Here is a 13,917-nt window from a genome sequence, read left to right on the forward strand (position 1 = left end):
GATGCAGTTTGTAGATGGGCAAATGCAGAAAAGACATGCGCATTCACAATGGACTCAGAGGAAAAAGATGATGTAGCAGTGAAAATCAAGGTGTAACTGAAAGCAGGTAGAGTGGTGGCTGCTTTTACTCCCTGGACCTGAGACGTTATGGTAAGAGAATTATCAAGTGTTTGAGGCCAGCCTGGACTACACTTGGAGTTCCAGGCTGGTATTGAGCTTCAGGATGAGAATGTTTTAAACAAAAACAAAACAACAACAAACAACAAACAAACAAGAAACAAAGCAAAGGAAAACAAAACTGAATCAGGGTTGGTGAGACGCCTTAGGCAGTAAAGTGTTTGCCTTGCAGCCTTGCAAGTGCGGGAATCTCAATGCACATACCCAGAACCCCTTCTAAAGAACTGGGTATAGTGATGAGTACCTGGAATCCCAGGAAAGAGGTGCAAGACAGAGCCAGGTGGAGCCATGGAAACTTGCGAGCCAGCTAGCCTAGCCTACTTAATAAATAAAGTTCCCGGCCAGCGAGAGACCCAATCACAAACCAAAGACTGAGAGCTCCTGAGGACTGACACAGTTATCCCATCTTCCATATGCATGCCACGCAATGCTCCTCAGTCTGCATGTACACACATGCCTGTATATGCATATCCGCTCCCCTGGATTGATACTTTAAGCTGACATTCAAAAATCTAAATATGAACATAATTTGCAATGCTATTGCGCAAAGAAGAAAGCTATTGAGCAAAGAAGACATACCACCCTCTCTTCACCCAAATTATGTCTTTAAGACATCCAAAAGCATTTTCTCTTGATAGTTTAAATATATGTGGAACCAGAGCAGCGGCAAACTGGAAGCTGCTACATATGTATTTGAAATCTGTCATTGCACATTCAATCAGTCCTTATGAGATGAATATATTCTAGGGGTTGTTATGGTAGTTGATTAGCAGTTAGTTATAAGCAGAAGATGTCGCCCATTTTCTTCTTTTTTTGGATATTTTTAATTTACATTTCAAATGTTATTGCCTTTCCCTCACCCAACCACCCACCCCTTCCTGCCACCCAGCTCTGATATTCCCCTACACTGGAGGGTCCGGCCTTGGCAGGACCAAGGGCTTCTCCTTCCATTGGTGACCAACAAGGCCATCCTCTGTTACATATGTAGCTGGAGCCATGGGTCTGTCCATGTGTACTCTTTGGATGGTGATTTAGTCCCTAGGAGCTCTGGTTGGTTGCTGTTGTTGTTCTTATGGGGTTGCAAGCCCCTTCAGCTCCTTCAGTCCTTTCTCTAACTCCTCCAATGGCGACCCTGTTCTTATTTCAATGGTTTGCTGCTAGTAATTGCCTCTGTATTTGTCATGCTCTGGCTGAGCCTCTCAGGAGATAGCTATATCCGGCTCCTGTCAGCATTCAGTTCTTGGAATCAGCAATATTGTCTGGGTTTGTTGAAAGTATTTATATGGGCTGGATCCCCAGGTAGGGCAGTCTCTGGATGGCCTTTCCTTCAGTCTCTGCTCCAAACTTTGCCTTCATATCCCGTCCTGTGAATATTTTTGTTCCCTCTCCTAAGAAGGACTGAAGCATCCACACTTTGGTCATCCATCTTCTTGAGCTTCATGAGGTCTGTGGATTGTATCATGGGTAATCTGAACGTTTGGGATAATAGTCACTTATCAGTGAGTGCATACCATGTGAGTATTTTGGGATTAGGTTACCTCACTCAGGATGATATTTTCTAGTTCCATCCATTTGCCTAGGAATTTCATGAAGTCCTTGTTTTTAATAGCTGAGTAGTACTCCATTGTGTAGATGTACCACGTTTTCTTGTAGGAAATATAACTATGGAATGGAATGTGATTTCCTTTCCTCTTCTTTTTTTCTAAGACAGGGTTTCTCTGTGTAGGCCTGACTGTCCTGGAACTTGCTTTGTAGATCAGGCTGGTCTCAAACTCACAGAGACCCACCTGCCTCTGCTTCCCAAAGGCATGCATCACTACTGTCTGGTTATGAAATGTGATTTCTCATGTGTAGTTTCTTTCTTTCCTCCTCCTCCTCTTCCTCTTCCTGCCCCTCCTTCTTTGTTTAGTGCTAGAGCTGGAGCTCCATCCTAGAATCTTTCTTGCTTCGTGCTCTACCACTGAGCTGCACCTCTAGCCCTCTAAATCCTCATCAAATGACTCAACTAATTAGTTTTCAGTTTACTTTTATGCTTAGCTTTGTTGACGTGTGGTAAAACAACCAACAGCAGCTGCTGTTAGCCCTTTGAGCAGCCTCATCCATATGAGGCCACTGTGGCCTGGAGCTTCTGAGCTCCGCTGGGGCTTCTTATCAATCCCAGCAGTCCTCTTTCTCCCTAGGTTTTTGCCTATCCTGAGCCTGGTGAAAGGTCCAGCTTCACAAGAGGAGCAAGGATGAGGGTATCTGTGTTTTTGGTTGCCCGCCGAGCTTGAGAGTGCTGTGCACAGGAAGCATGGAGGAAACGGAAACCTTGGATGCAGTAGAGACTTCATTAGGGTCAGAGCGCTGTTCATTCACATTCTTCTGGCTTTGGCTCCTTTATGTTTGGAACACTCCAAGATACATGACCAGAGGATGTCCTGCCCTTACCCCACCTAGTGTGAGCTCTCTGTCATCTCTCTTGCATTTGAAGCACCTTGGGATTTTACCAAGAATTCAAAGAAGGCAGTGTGTGTGTGTGTGTGTGTGTGTGTGTGTGTGTGTGTGTGTGTGTAATCAGAAGTAATTTTATATTGTACATTTTCTTACTGAATGTAAAAGCAGAAAATTAAAATTATAAATCACAAGTATGAAACAGTTTATAAGCATCTTTCTCTGAACTCTCCAGAAATAATCAGAATTAACTTTGGTCCTTTTTACCCCTGAGTCTTCTTGACAATATTCAGGACATCTGTGGTTCATGTGAGAAGTATATCTCCAGGGGCTCCCCATAAGTAGAAATTTGCCCAATTCCAGACCAGTCTTGGCAAAGGAAGGCCAGAATTCCTATCAGCTAAAGCGGTGCCACCATGTGGCCAGAGCATAAACATAGCTTATGATTCACTTGGCTGTTGAGCTTTCAAGCTCCATGGTGGCATTTAAATTTAGGGAGACTTGCAGTATTTAACAGTACATAAGCCCAGGCTGAAAACATATTTCATATTAAAAAATTCAAATTTATTTAAAATATCATATTGTGTTAACTTTACAAAAGGGGGTCAGGTCAAATAAAATCCAGCCCCAAATTTTCTTTATAAAATTCAGACTACATATTTTGGACATTCTCTCATATAGCCAATGCACTTTATCTCTTTCTTTTATAAAGCTATGGATTATTGTAGTACAATGATGCACTGTAATTCTTTTTTTTTTTTTTTTTCCGGAGCTGGGGATCGAACCCAGGGCCTTGCGCTTGCTAGGCAAGCGCTCTACCACTGAGCCAAATCCCCAACCCCCACTGTAATTCTTTTAAGTAGTCCGTTACATTGTTGGCTACTTCTTCCCAAGGACCTGATCTCCCTTGCTGCCTTGCCCTTTTGCCATCAGGTTTTCCTTCACTCTCAGGAGACTGAACAATGCTATGTTGTTCTCGGTGTCAGTGTATTATGGCCAGAGTAAATCAAACTTCTGCCACTTGGGGATCATCCAAGCTGAAATCACGTGCCCTTTTCTCTTCCCAGCATACTTGGTTCTGTCGCTGAACAGGCCTTATCTGCGCCGATAAGTCGGGCTTGTCAGAGAGCAGGTGCTGAGACAGCAGTTGATATCTAGGAACTCAACACCACAGAACCCAAAGGAGAGGAAGCAGGATCAAGCAGAGGAAGAAGCTTGGCCGGCTTAGCAAATAGACTGTGGAGCAAGCACTGTTCATCAGAGCTGTCTTGGGTAAGTCTTTGTTCAGTCTTTGGATTCTGGCCACCCTAGGTGGGGCATGAGCTCAGTTGAGGCAGTTCTTTGCAACTGAGGCAGACCTTAAATGAACTGAAAACTCCATGTTGTCCCACAGCTGGGTGGACGTTATTCTTCAAAGTTGGATTTGAATAGCACATCTTTGTGACTCGTGTATCTGGTCTCTTAACATCCTTCCATGTGCATAGTAGGTAACTCTGGCAGCTTGAAGGATTTTCTATCTGAAGTTTAGCTCAGTTCTGGGAGTTTACAATGGGAAAACACTTTTTTTTTGCTATGCAATGTAAGGGTAAATGGCATCAGTTCCCTACCTGCTAGGACAGATATACAGGCTTAGCACTGTGTATTTTCCATCTGCAGTGAAGGGGATGGAGGAAGGGAGAAGCATTTTTTACTGCCTTCTGTACATGCCTTGGTATGTAGTGACACTCAAGGGATTCTGCTTGATCATGTCTTCATCTCATTGCTCTCCTTCATGTTTCCTTAGGTCTTTATTTGAAAATCAGACTCAAGGAAATCATAGTCTCAGGTTCCAGCCAAAGTGTTATTAACAGTTTCCTGAAAGGAATCAAGCTGGGTCCCACTTCCTGTATAACATGGTGCCTATGGTTTTTCCTGTGCTGGGAGTGGGGTGGATACTTAATAGGACTTACCATCATTGCCTAGCTCTATAACTGTGTGCATCATTCTATCATTGCCTAGCTTTATAACCTTGTGCATCACTCTATCATTGCCTAGCTCTATAACTGTGTGTATCATCCTATCAGTATTGATGTGAATTCTGTTTGCTTGGGTAAGATGTATGTTTTGCTGTGTGAATGTGGGAGCATGTGCTTCACTGTGCCTGTAGGGAGGCTGGAGGTCAGCCTCCACCTGATTTGACTCAGTGTCTCTTAGTTGTTTTACCCCAGCAGGTGTTGGTTCTTATCTCAACCCACTGTCTCCTACTATGAGGCCTGGGACTACAGACACTTTTTAAAAAGTGCTGAAGTATTTTATTTAATCTCTTAAAACATCAAATAGGTAGGTCCTGTTTATTGTTGTTGTTTTTTCTTTATTTTTAATAACAATATTTTTATTGATTATTTGGGAATTTTACACAATGTACCCTGATCACACTCACTTCCCATCCCCATCTTTGTGTCCTCTCCCCTAAAAGAAGTAAAAATACATCAATTCTAATTTATCTTGCCCATATACTCATTGGAGCATGGTCAAACTCCCAGTGGATAGTTCCTAAATGTAGTCTCCAGCCACCAGAAGCCTTCAACTTTGCCCTCCTTCCACTCCTCTAAGCCCTGTCCCCACCCTTCCTCTCCCCCAGATCCACTCCTCCTCCTTTCCCTTGAGAAAAGAACAGGCCTCTCAGGGTTATCAATTGAAGACTGCATAACAAGATACAAAAAGACTAGACACATGTCCTCAAGTCAAGGCCAGGTGAGGAGGCAACCCAATAGGAGCATAAGGATACTGTTTTGGTTATGGTTTTACTGCTGTGAACAGACACCATGACCAAGGCAAGTCTTATAAAGGACAACATTCAACTGGGGCTGGCTTACAGGTTCAGAGGTTCAGTCCATTATCATCAGGGCAGGAGCATGGCAGCATCCAGGCAGGCATGGCACAGGAGGAGCTGAGAGATCTACATCTTCATCTGAAGGCTGCTAGCAGAATACTGGCTTCCAGGCAGCTAGGAAAAGGGTATTAAAGCTCATACCCACAGTGACACACCTACTCAAACAAGGCCACATTTACTGCAACAGACCCACACCTTCAAATAGTCCCACTCCCTGGGTCTAGCAAACCCTTACAGATCCCAAGAGCAGCAAAAGAATTTGGAGTCCCACGATAGCACCAAGCTAACAATCCCAAAATATATGTAGAGGATCTGGTGCCCTGAAGGCTCTGGGGGTGCCACTTCAGTCTCCATGAGCCCCTGTGAGCCCTGCTTAGTTGATGTCCATGGGCACCTTCTCCTGCTGTGGTGTTCCATCCCCTCTTATTCCTACAGTTCTTCTTCCTGCTCTCCCAGGGGCTTCCCTGAGCTCCAAGGAGAAGGACCTGATGCAGCACTCCAATTTGGGCTCTCTCAGTACCAAATGTTTGGCTGTGGGTCTCTGTACCACCATTAGATGTTGGTGGGAACCTTTACAGATACTTTTACATATACATTTTGGGGATTCCAGCTCAGGTCCTTACACTTCTTTTTACTTAATGAGCCATCTCACTGGTCTCTCGTTGAGAATTTTAAAGCTCAGATCTGTAGCTCTCTCTCTTTCTCCCCCATCTCTGTATCTCTAGCTGTCTCTTTGTCTTTCTGTCTCTCTCCATCCATGTATATAAATATTGGAGAAGAGAATCAGCTATAGTATTGATAACTTTTGCTACCTCTTGATTACATACAAAAGCTCACACCTTCTTGCTTATGCAGTTTGAAATTTTGATATAAAAGTTATAAGGAAAAGCAAACCAAATCCACTACAACAATACTGTTCTCAAGATATACATTTGGAGGTTGGCCATGACAGCCACACTTTTAATCCCAGAGTTTGAGAGTCAGAGACAGACAAATCTCTGGTCGACAGAGTAAATTTCAGGAAAGTCACGGATGTGTAGAGAAACTCTGTCTCGAAAAGTTACAGCAGCAGCAGCAGCAGCAGCAGCAGCAGCAGCAGCAGCAGCAGCAGCAGCAGCAAACAACAATACATTTAGATACATTTCTCATCTTCTTAAAATCCCCAAATCTACAATAGAGAAATCTGAAAAGGTGATTAAAATTTATTGGTTGTTCATGGTTACTTTGACTATCAATAACATTCCAACTACAATGCTCTCAAATAAAAAATTCTTTTATTGTTAAGTCAACATGGGAAGAAACAGATTTCTTTAGGGCCCTTTCACCCATACTTGGTTTCAGTGGATTCTCCCCCTCCAACCTCTTGAATCCTTCCACGCGTGCTATTCCTCTTTTTACTTTAAAGTCACACTACCTTCTCCAGCCATCCTTTAAATACCCTATTTCCCCTCTCATATGTTCCTTTCTAATTTCTTGTCCTCTCCACATACCCCCCCCTCTCTCTATATATATATTAGAATCTAGTCTTCCTGAAGCAAATGGGAACAAATATAGAGACCCACAGCCAAACATTATACAGACAGGGACAGAGATTGGAAGACTCAGCCCTAAATGGGATGTCTGTATTAAACTTCTCTTCTCAGGGCTCAGGAGACCCCACAAAAGAGCAGGCAGAAAGAGTGTAACAGCCAGAGGAAATGGAGGACACTGGGAAAACAAGGCCCTGTAAATCAATATGATCAAAACTCATGAGTGCACAGAGAGGGAAGGCAGCATGACCAGTGTAGTGTTTTTATGAAATTCCAAGTGTGTCAATGAGTGGGGCTATTTCTTATGCTTTCTCTTGGGCTCTTTCCCTTCTATTTGTTTTTTTTTGTTTGTTTGACTGCAATGAGTTAATTTTTGTCTTATTTTATATCTTCTTTTATTCCCACCCATTAGAAGCCTGTTTGTTTTCCAATGAGAGTCAGAAAGGTGGTGGGTCTAGGTGGAAGGGAAGTGGGGAGGAATGGAAAGGAGTAGAGAGAAGGGTCGTCAGGAAACATATGTGAAAAAAATCTGTCTTCAATAAAAGGAAAACTTATAATCTAGGATCCACCCATGGTTCTTGGCTTTCTGAAACTGGGGTACCTCAGCATAATACTTTTTTAGTTCTATTCATTTTCTTGTAAATTTCATAATTCATTTTTCTTTACAGCTGAATAAAATTTCATTATATATATATCACATTTATTATCCATTTATCTGTTGATCTCTCTATAATTTCATTTTCTTGCTGTTGTGAAAAGAGCCGGAATAAGCATGGAAGTGCACGAATCGCTATAGCAGGATCAAGAATCCTCTTGATAAATATTTGTTTGCATAAGTTAATTTTCTAAAATTCTAAAATATAGTTTGTTTTCTTAGCTTAAATTTACTCCAACATTATTTATTAGCTGTGTGGTCTTCCACAAGGCACTTTAGCTATGTGAGGTAAAATATTTTCATCTATGAAGTGAGAATGATAAATGTATAGGCTGATTATGTAAATTAAATATGATAATACGTGTAAAATAGTTAAGCGAGCATGGGTTACATACCTTTGGCCAATAGATTCTAAATCCTTCTGTTGTTCATAACAATAAACTAGAATGAGCTACCTTCACTTGCAACTCAATTTGTGTCACCTTGAGAAAGTCACCCGAGCTTTTTGAGCTCTGGTTTTCTCGTCTGTGTAGTAAGGACAAAATGTCTATATCATAGTGTTGTTATAAAGATAAAAATTACCGCAGCAGCTCTCTGCTCCCAGACCCGGTGAGAGAGAGACCCAACCGCCTGGTCAGGTGGGCACTCCTGAGGCTGCAGAGCGGAAGAGACCACCAACACTGCTCACCCCTGCCCACATCCCTGGCCCAAGAGGAAACTGTATAAGGCCTCTGGGCTCCCGTGGGGGAGGGCCCAGGAGCGGCAGGACCCCTGCCACAGACACCGCCGGAACCTGAAGGAAACAGACCGGATAAACAGTTCTCTGCACCCAAATCCCGTGGGAGGGAGAGCTAAACCTTCAGAGAGGCAGACAGGCCTGGGAAACCAGAAGAGACTGCTCCCTGCACACACATCTCGGACGCCAGAGGAAAAAGCCAAAGACCATCTGGAACCCTGGTGCACTGAAGCTCCCGGAAGGGGCGGCACAGGTCTTCCTGGTTGCTGCCGCTGCAGAGAGCCCTTGGACAGCACCCCACGAGCAAACCTGAGCCTCGGGACCACAGGTAAGACCAAATTTTCTGCTGCAAGAAAGCTGCCTGGTGAACTCAAGACACAGGCCCACAGGAACAGCTGAAGACCTGTAGAGAGGAAAAACTACACGCCCGAAAGCAGAACACTCTGTCCCCATAACTGACTGAAAGAGAGGAAAACAGGTCTACAGCACTCCTGACACACAGGCTTATAGGACAGTCTAGCCACTGTCAGAAATAGCAGAACAAAGTAACACTAGAGATAATCTGATGGCGAGAGGCAAGCGCAGGAACCCAAGCAACAGAAACCAAGACTACATGGCATCATCGGAGCCCAATTCTCCCACCAAAACAAACATGGAATATCCAAACACACCAGAAAAGCAAGATCTAGTTTCAAAATCATATTTGATCATGATGCTGGAGGACTTCAGGAAAGACCTGAACACACTTAGGGAAGCACAGGAAAACATTAATAAACAAGTAAAAGCCTACAGAGAGGAATCGCAAAAACCCCTGAAAGAATTCCAGGAAAACACAATCAAACAGTTGAAGGAATTAAAAATGGAAATAGAAGCAATCAAGAAAGAACACATGGAAACAACCCTGGATATAGAAAACCAAAAGAAGAGACAAGGAGCTGTAGATACAAGCTTCACCAACAGAATACAAGAGATGGAAGAGAGAATCTCAGGAGCAGAAGATTCCATAGAAATCATTGACTCAACTGTCAAAGATAATGTAAAGCGGAAAAAGCTACTGGTCCAAAACATACAGGAAATCCAGGACTCAATGAGAAGATCAAACCTAAGGATAATAGGTATAGAAGAGAGTGAAGACTCCCAGCTCAAAGGACCAGTAAATATCTTCAACAAAATCATAGAAGAAAACTTCCCTAACCTAAAAAAAGAGATACCCATAGACATACAGGAAGCCTACAGAACTCCAAATAGATTGGACCAGAAAAGAAACACCTCCCGTCACATAATTGTCAAAACACCAAACGCACAAAATAAAGAAAGAATATTAAAAGCAGTAAGGGAAAAAGGTCAAGTAACATATAAAGGGAGACCTATCAGAATCACACCAGACTTCTCGCCAGAAACTATGAAGGCCAGAAGATCCTGGACTGATGTTATACAGACCCTAAGAGAACACAAATGCCAGCCCAGATTACTGTATCCAGCAAAACTCTCAATTAACATTGATGGAGAAACCAAGATATTCCATGACAAAACCAAATTTACACAATATCTTTCTACAAATCCAGCACTACAAAGGATAATAAATGGTAAAGCCCAACATAAGGAGGCAAGCTATACCCTAGAAGAAGCAAGAAACTAATCGTCTTGGCAACAAAACAAAGAGAATGAAAGCACACAAACATAACCTCACATCAAATATGAATATAACGGGAAGCAATAATCACTATTCCTTAATATCTCTCAATATCAATGGCCTCAACTCCCCAATAAAAAGACATAGATTAACAAACTGGATACGCAACGAGGACCCTGCATTCTGCTGCCTACAGGAAACACACCTCAGAGACAAAGACAGACACTACCTCAGAGTGAAAGGCTGGAAAACAACTTTCCAAGCAAATGGTCAGAAGAAGCAAGCTGGAGTAGCCATTCTAATATCAAATAAAATAATTTCCAACTAAAAGTCATCAAAAAAGATAAGGAAGGACACTTCATATTCATCAAAGGAAAAATCAACCAAGATGAACTCTCAATCCTAAATATCTATGCCCCAAATACAAGGGCACCTACATATGTAAAAGAAACCTTACTAAAGCTCAAAACACACATTGCACCTCACACAATAATAGTGGGAGATTTCAACACCCCACTCTCATCAATGGACAGATCATGGAAACAGAAATTAAACAGTGATGTCGACAGACTAAGAGAAGTCATGAGCCAAATGGACTTAACGGATATTTATAGAACATTCTATCCTAAAGCAAAAGGATATACCTTCTTCTCAGCTCCTCATGGTACTTTCTCCAAAATTGACCATATAATTGGTCAAAAAACGGGCCTCAACAGGTACAGAAAGATAGAAATAATCCCATGCGTGCTATCGGACCACCACGGCCTAAAACTGGTCTTCAATAACAATAAGGGAAGAATGCCCACATATACGTGGAAATTGAACAATGCTCTACTCAATGATAACCTGGTCAAGGAAGAAATAAAGAAAGAAATTAAAAACTTTTTAGAATTTAATGAAAATGAAGATACAACATACTCAAACTTATGGGACACAATGAAAGCTGTGCTAAGAGGAAAACTCATAGCGCTGAGTGCCTGCAGAAAGAAACAGGAAAGAGCATATGTCAGCAGCTTGACACCACACCTAAAAGCTCTAGAACGAAAAGAAGCAAATACACCCAGGAGGAGTAGAAGGCAGGAAATAATCAAACTCAGAGCTGAAATCAACCAAGTAGAAACAAAAAGGACCATAGAAAGAATCAACAGAACCAAAAGCTGGTTCTTTGCGAAAATCAACAAGATAGATAAACCCTTAGCCAGACTAACGAGAGGACACAGAGAGTGCGTCCAAATTAACAAAATCAGAAATGAAAAGGGAGACATAACTACAGATTCAGAGGAAATTCAAAAAATCATCAGATCTTACTATAAAAACCTATATTCAACAAAATTTGAAAATCTTCAGGAAATGGACAATTTCCTAGACAGATACCAGGTATCGAAGTTAAATCAGGAACAGATAAACCAGTTAAACAACCCCATAACTCCTAAGGAAATAGAAGCAGTCATTAAAGGTCTCCCAACCAAAAAGAGCCCAGGTCCAGACGGGTTTAGTGCAGAATTCTATCAAACCTTCATAGAAGACCTCATACCAATATTATCCAAACTATTCCACAAAATTGAAACAGATGGAGCCCTACCGAATTCCTTCTACGAAGCCACAATTACTCTTATACCTAAACCACACAAAGACACAACAAAGAAAGAGAACTTCAGACCAATTTCCCTTATGAATATCGACGCAAAAATACTCAATAAAATTCTGGCAAACCGAATTCAAGAGCACATCAAAACAATCATCCACCATGATCAAGTAGGCTTCATCCCAGGCATGCAGGGATGGTTTAATATACGGAAAACCATCAACGTGATCCATTATATAAACAAACTGAAAGAACAGAACCACATGATCATTTCATTAGATGCTGAGAAAGCATTTGACAAAATTCAACACCCCTTCATGATAAAAGTCCTGGAAAGAATAGGAATTCAAGGCCCATACCTAAACATAGTAAAAGCCATATACAGCAAACCAGTTGCTAACATTAAACTAAATGGAGAGAAACTTGAAGCAATCCCACTAAAACCCGGGACTAGACAAGGCTGCCCACTCTCTCCCTACTTATTCAATATAGTTCTTGAAGTTCTAGCCAGAGCAATCAGACAACAAAAGGAGATCAAAGGGATACAGATCGGAAAAGAAGAGGTCAAAATATCACTATTTGCAGATGACATGATAGTATATTTAAGTGATCCCAAAAGTTCCACCAGAGAACTACTAAAGCTGATAAACAACTTCAGCAAAGTGGCTGGGTATAAAATTAACTCAAATATATCAGTTGCCTTCCTCTATACAAAAGAGAAACAAGCCGAGAAAGAAATTAGGGAAACGACACCCTTCATAATAGACCCAAATAATATAAAGTACCTCGGTGTGACTTTAACCAAGCAAGTAAAAGATCTGTACAATAAGAACTTCAAGACACTGAGGAAAGAAATTGAAGAAGACCTCAGAAGATGGAAAGATCTCCCATGCTCATGGATTGGCAGGATTAATATGGTAAAAATGGCCATTTTACCAAAAGCAATCTACAGATTCAATGCAATCCCCATCAAAATACCAATCCAATTCTTCAAAGAGTTAGACAGAACAATTTGCAAATTCATCTGGAATAACAAAAAACCCAGGATAGCTAAAGCTATCCTCAACAATAAAAGGACGTCAGGGGGAATCACTATCCCTGAACTCAAGCAGTATTACAGAGCAATAGTGATAAAAACTGCATGGTATTGGTACAGAGACAGACAGATAGACCAATGGAATAGAATTGAAGACCCAGAAATGAACCCACACACCTATGGTCACTTGATTTTTGACAAAGGAGCCAAAACCATCCAATGGAAAAAAGATAGTATTTTCAGCAAATGGTGCTGGTTCAACTGGAGGGCAACATGTAGAAGAATGCAGATCGATCCATGCTTATCACCCTGTACAAAGCTTAAGTCCAAGTGGATCAAGGACCTCCACATCAAACCAGATACACTCAAACTAATAGAAGAAAAACTAGGGAAGCATCTGGAACACATGGGCACTGGAAAAAATTTCCTGAACAAAACACCAATGGCTTATGCTCTAAGATCAAGAATCGACAAATGGGATCTCATAAAACTGCAAAGCTTCTGTAAGGCAAAGGACACTGTGGTTAGGACAAAACGGCAACCAACAGATTGGGAAAAGATCTTTACCAATCCTACAACAGATAGAGGCCTTATTTCCAAAATATACAAAGAACTCAAGAAGTTAGACCGCAGGGAAACAAATAACCCTATTAAAAAATGGGGTTCAGAGCTAAACAAAGAATTCACAGCTGAGGAATGCCGAATGGCTGAGAAACACCTAAAGAAATGTTCAACATCTTTAGTCATAAGGGAAATGCAAATCAAAACAACCCTGAGATTTCACCTCACACCAGTGCGATTGGCTAAGATCAAAAACTCAGGTGACAGCAGATGCTGGCGAGGATGTGGAGAAAGAGGAACACTCCTCCATTGTTGGTGGGATTGCAGACTGGTAAAACCATTCTGGAAATCAGTCTGGAGGTTCCTCAGAAAATTGGACATTGAACTGCCTGATGATCCAGCTATACCTCTCTTGGGCATATACCCAAAAGATGCCTCAACATATAAAAGAGACACGTGCTCCACTATGTTCATCGCAGCCTTATTTATAATAGCCAGAAGCTGGAAAGAACCCAGATGCCCTTCAACAGAGGAATGAATACAGAAAATGTGGTACATCTACACAATGGAATATTACTCAGCTATCAAAAACAACGACTTTATGAAATTCGTAGGCAAATGGTTGGAACTGGAAAATATCATCCTGAGTGAGCTAACCCAATCACAGAAAGACATACATGGTATGCACTCATTGATAAGT

At 41.7% G+C, this 13,917-nt stretch overlaps 1 protein-coding gene across 1 annotated transcript in view; it reads left to right on the forward strand.

Moving 5' to 3' along the window:
• The first annotated feature begins 3,677 nt into the window (after positions 1-3,677).
• The window catches only part of 6030498E09Rikl (RIKEN cDNA 6030498E09 gene like), a 195,621-nt gene continuing 185,381 nt past the window's right edge, over positions 3,678-13,917 (forward strand). The window contains 1 exon segment of the mRNA NM_001109631.1: positions 3,678-3,882. The gene's annotated coding sequence lies outside the window, so the exon portion shown is untranslated.

This window comes from Rattus norvegicus, chromosome X, assembly GCF_021556685.1.
Source record: "Rattus norvegicus strain SHRSP/BbbUtx chromosome X, alternate assembly SHRSP_T2T, whole genome shotgun sequence".
NCBI classification, from domain to species: Eukaryota; Metazoa; Chordata; class Mammalia; order Rodentia; family Muridae; genus Rattus; species Rattus norvegicus.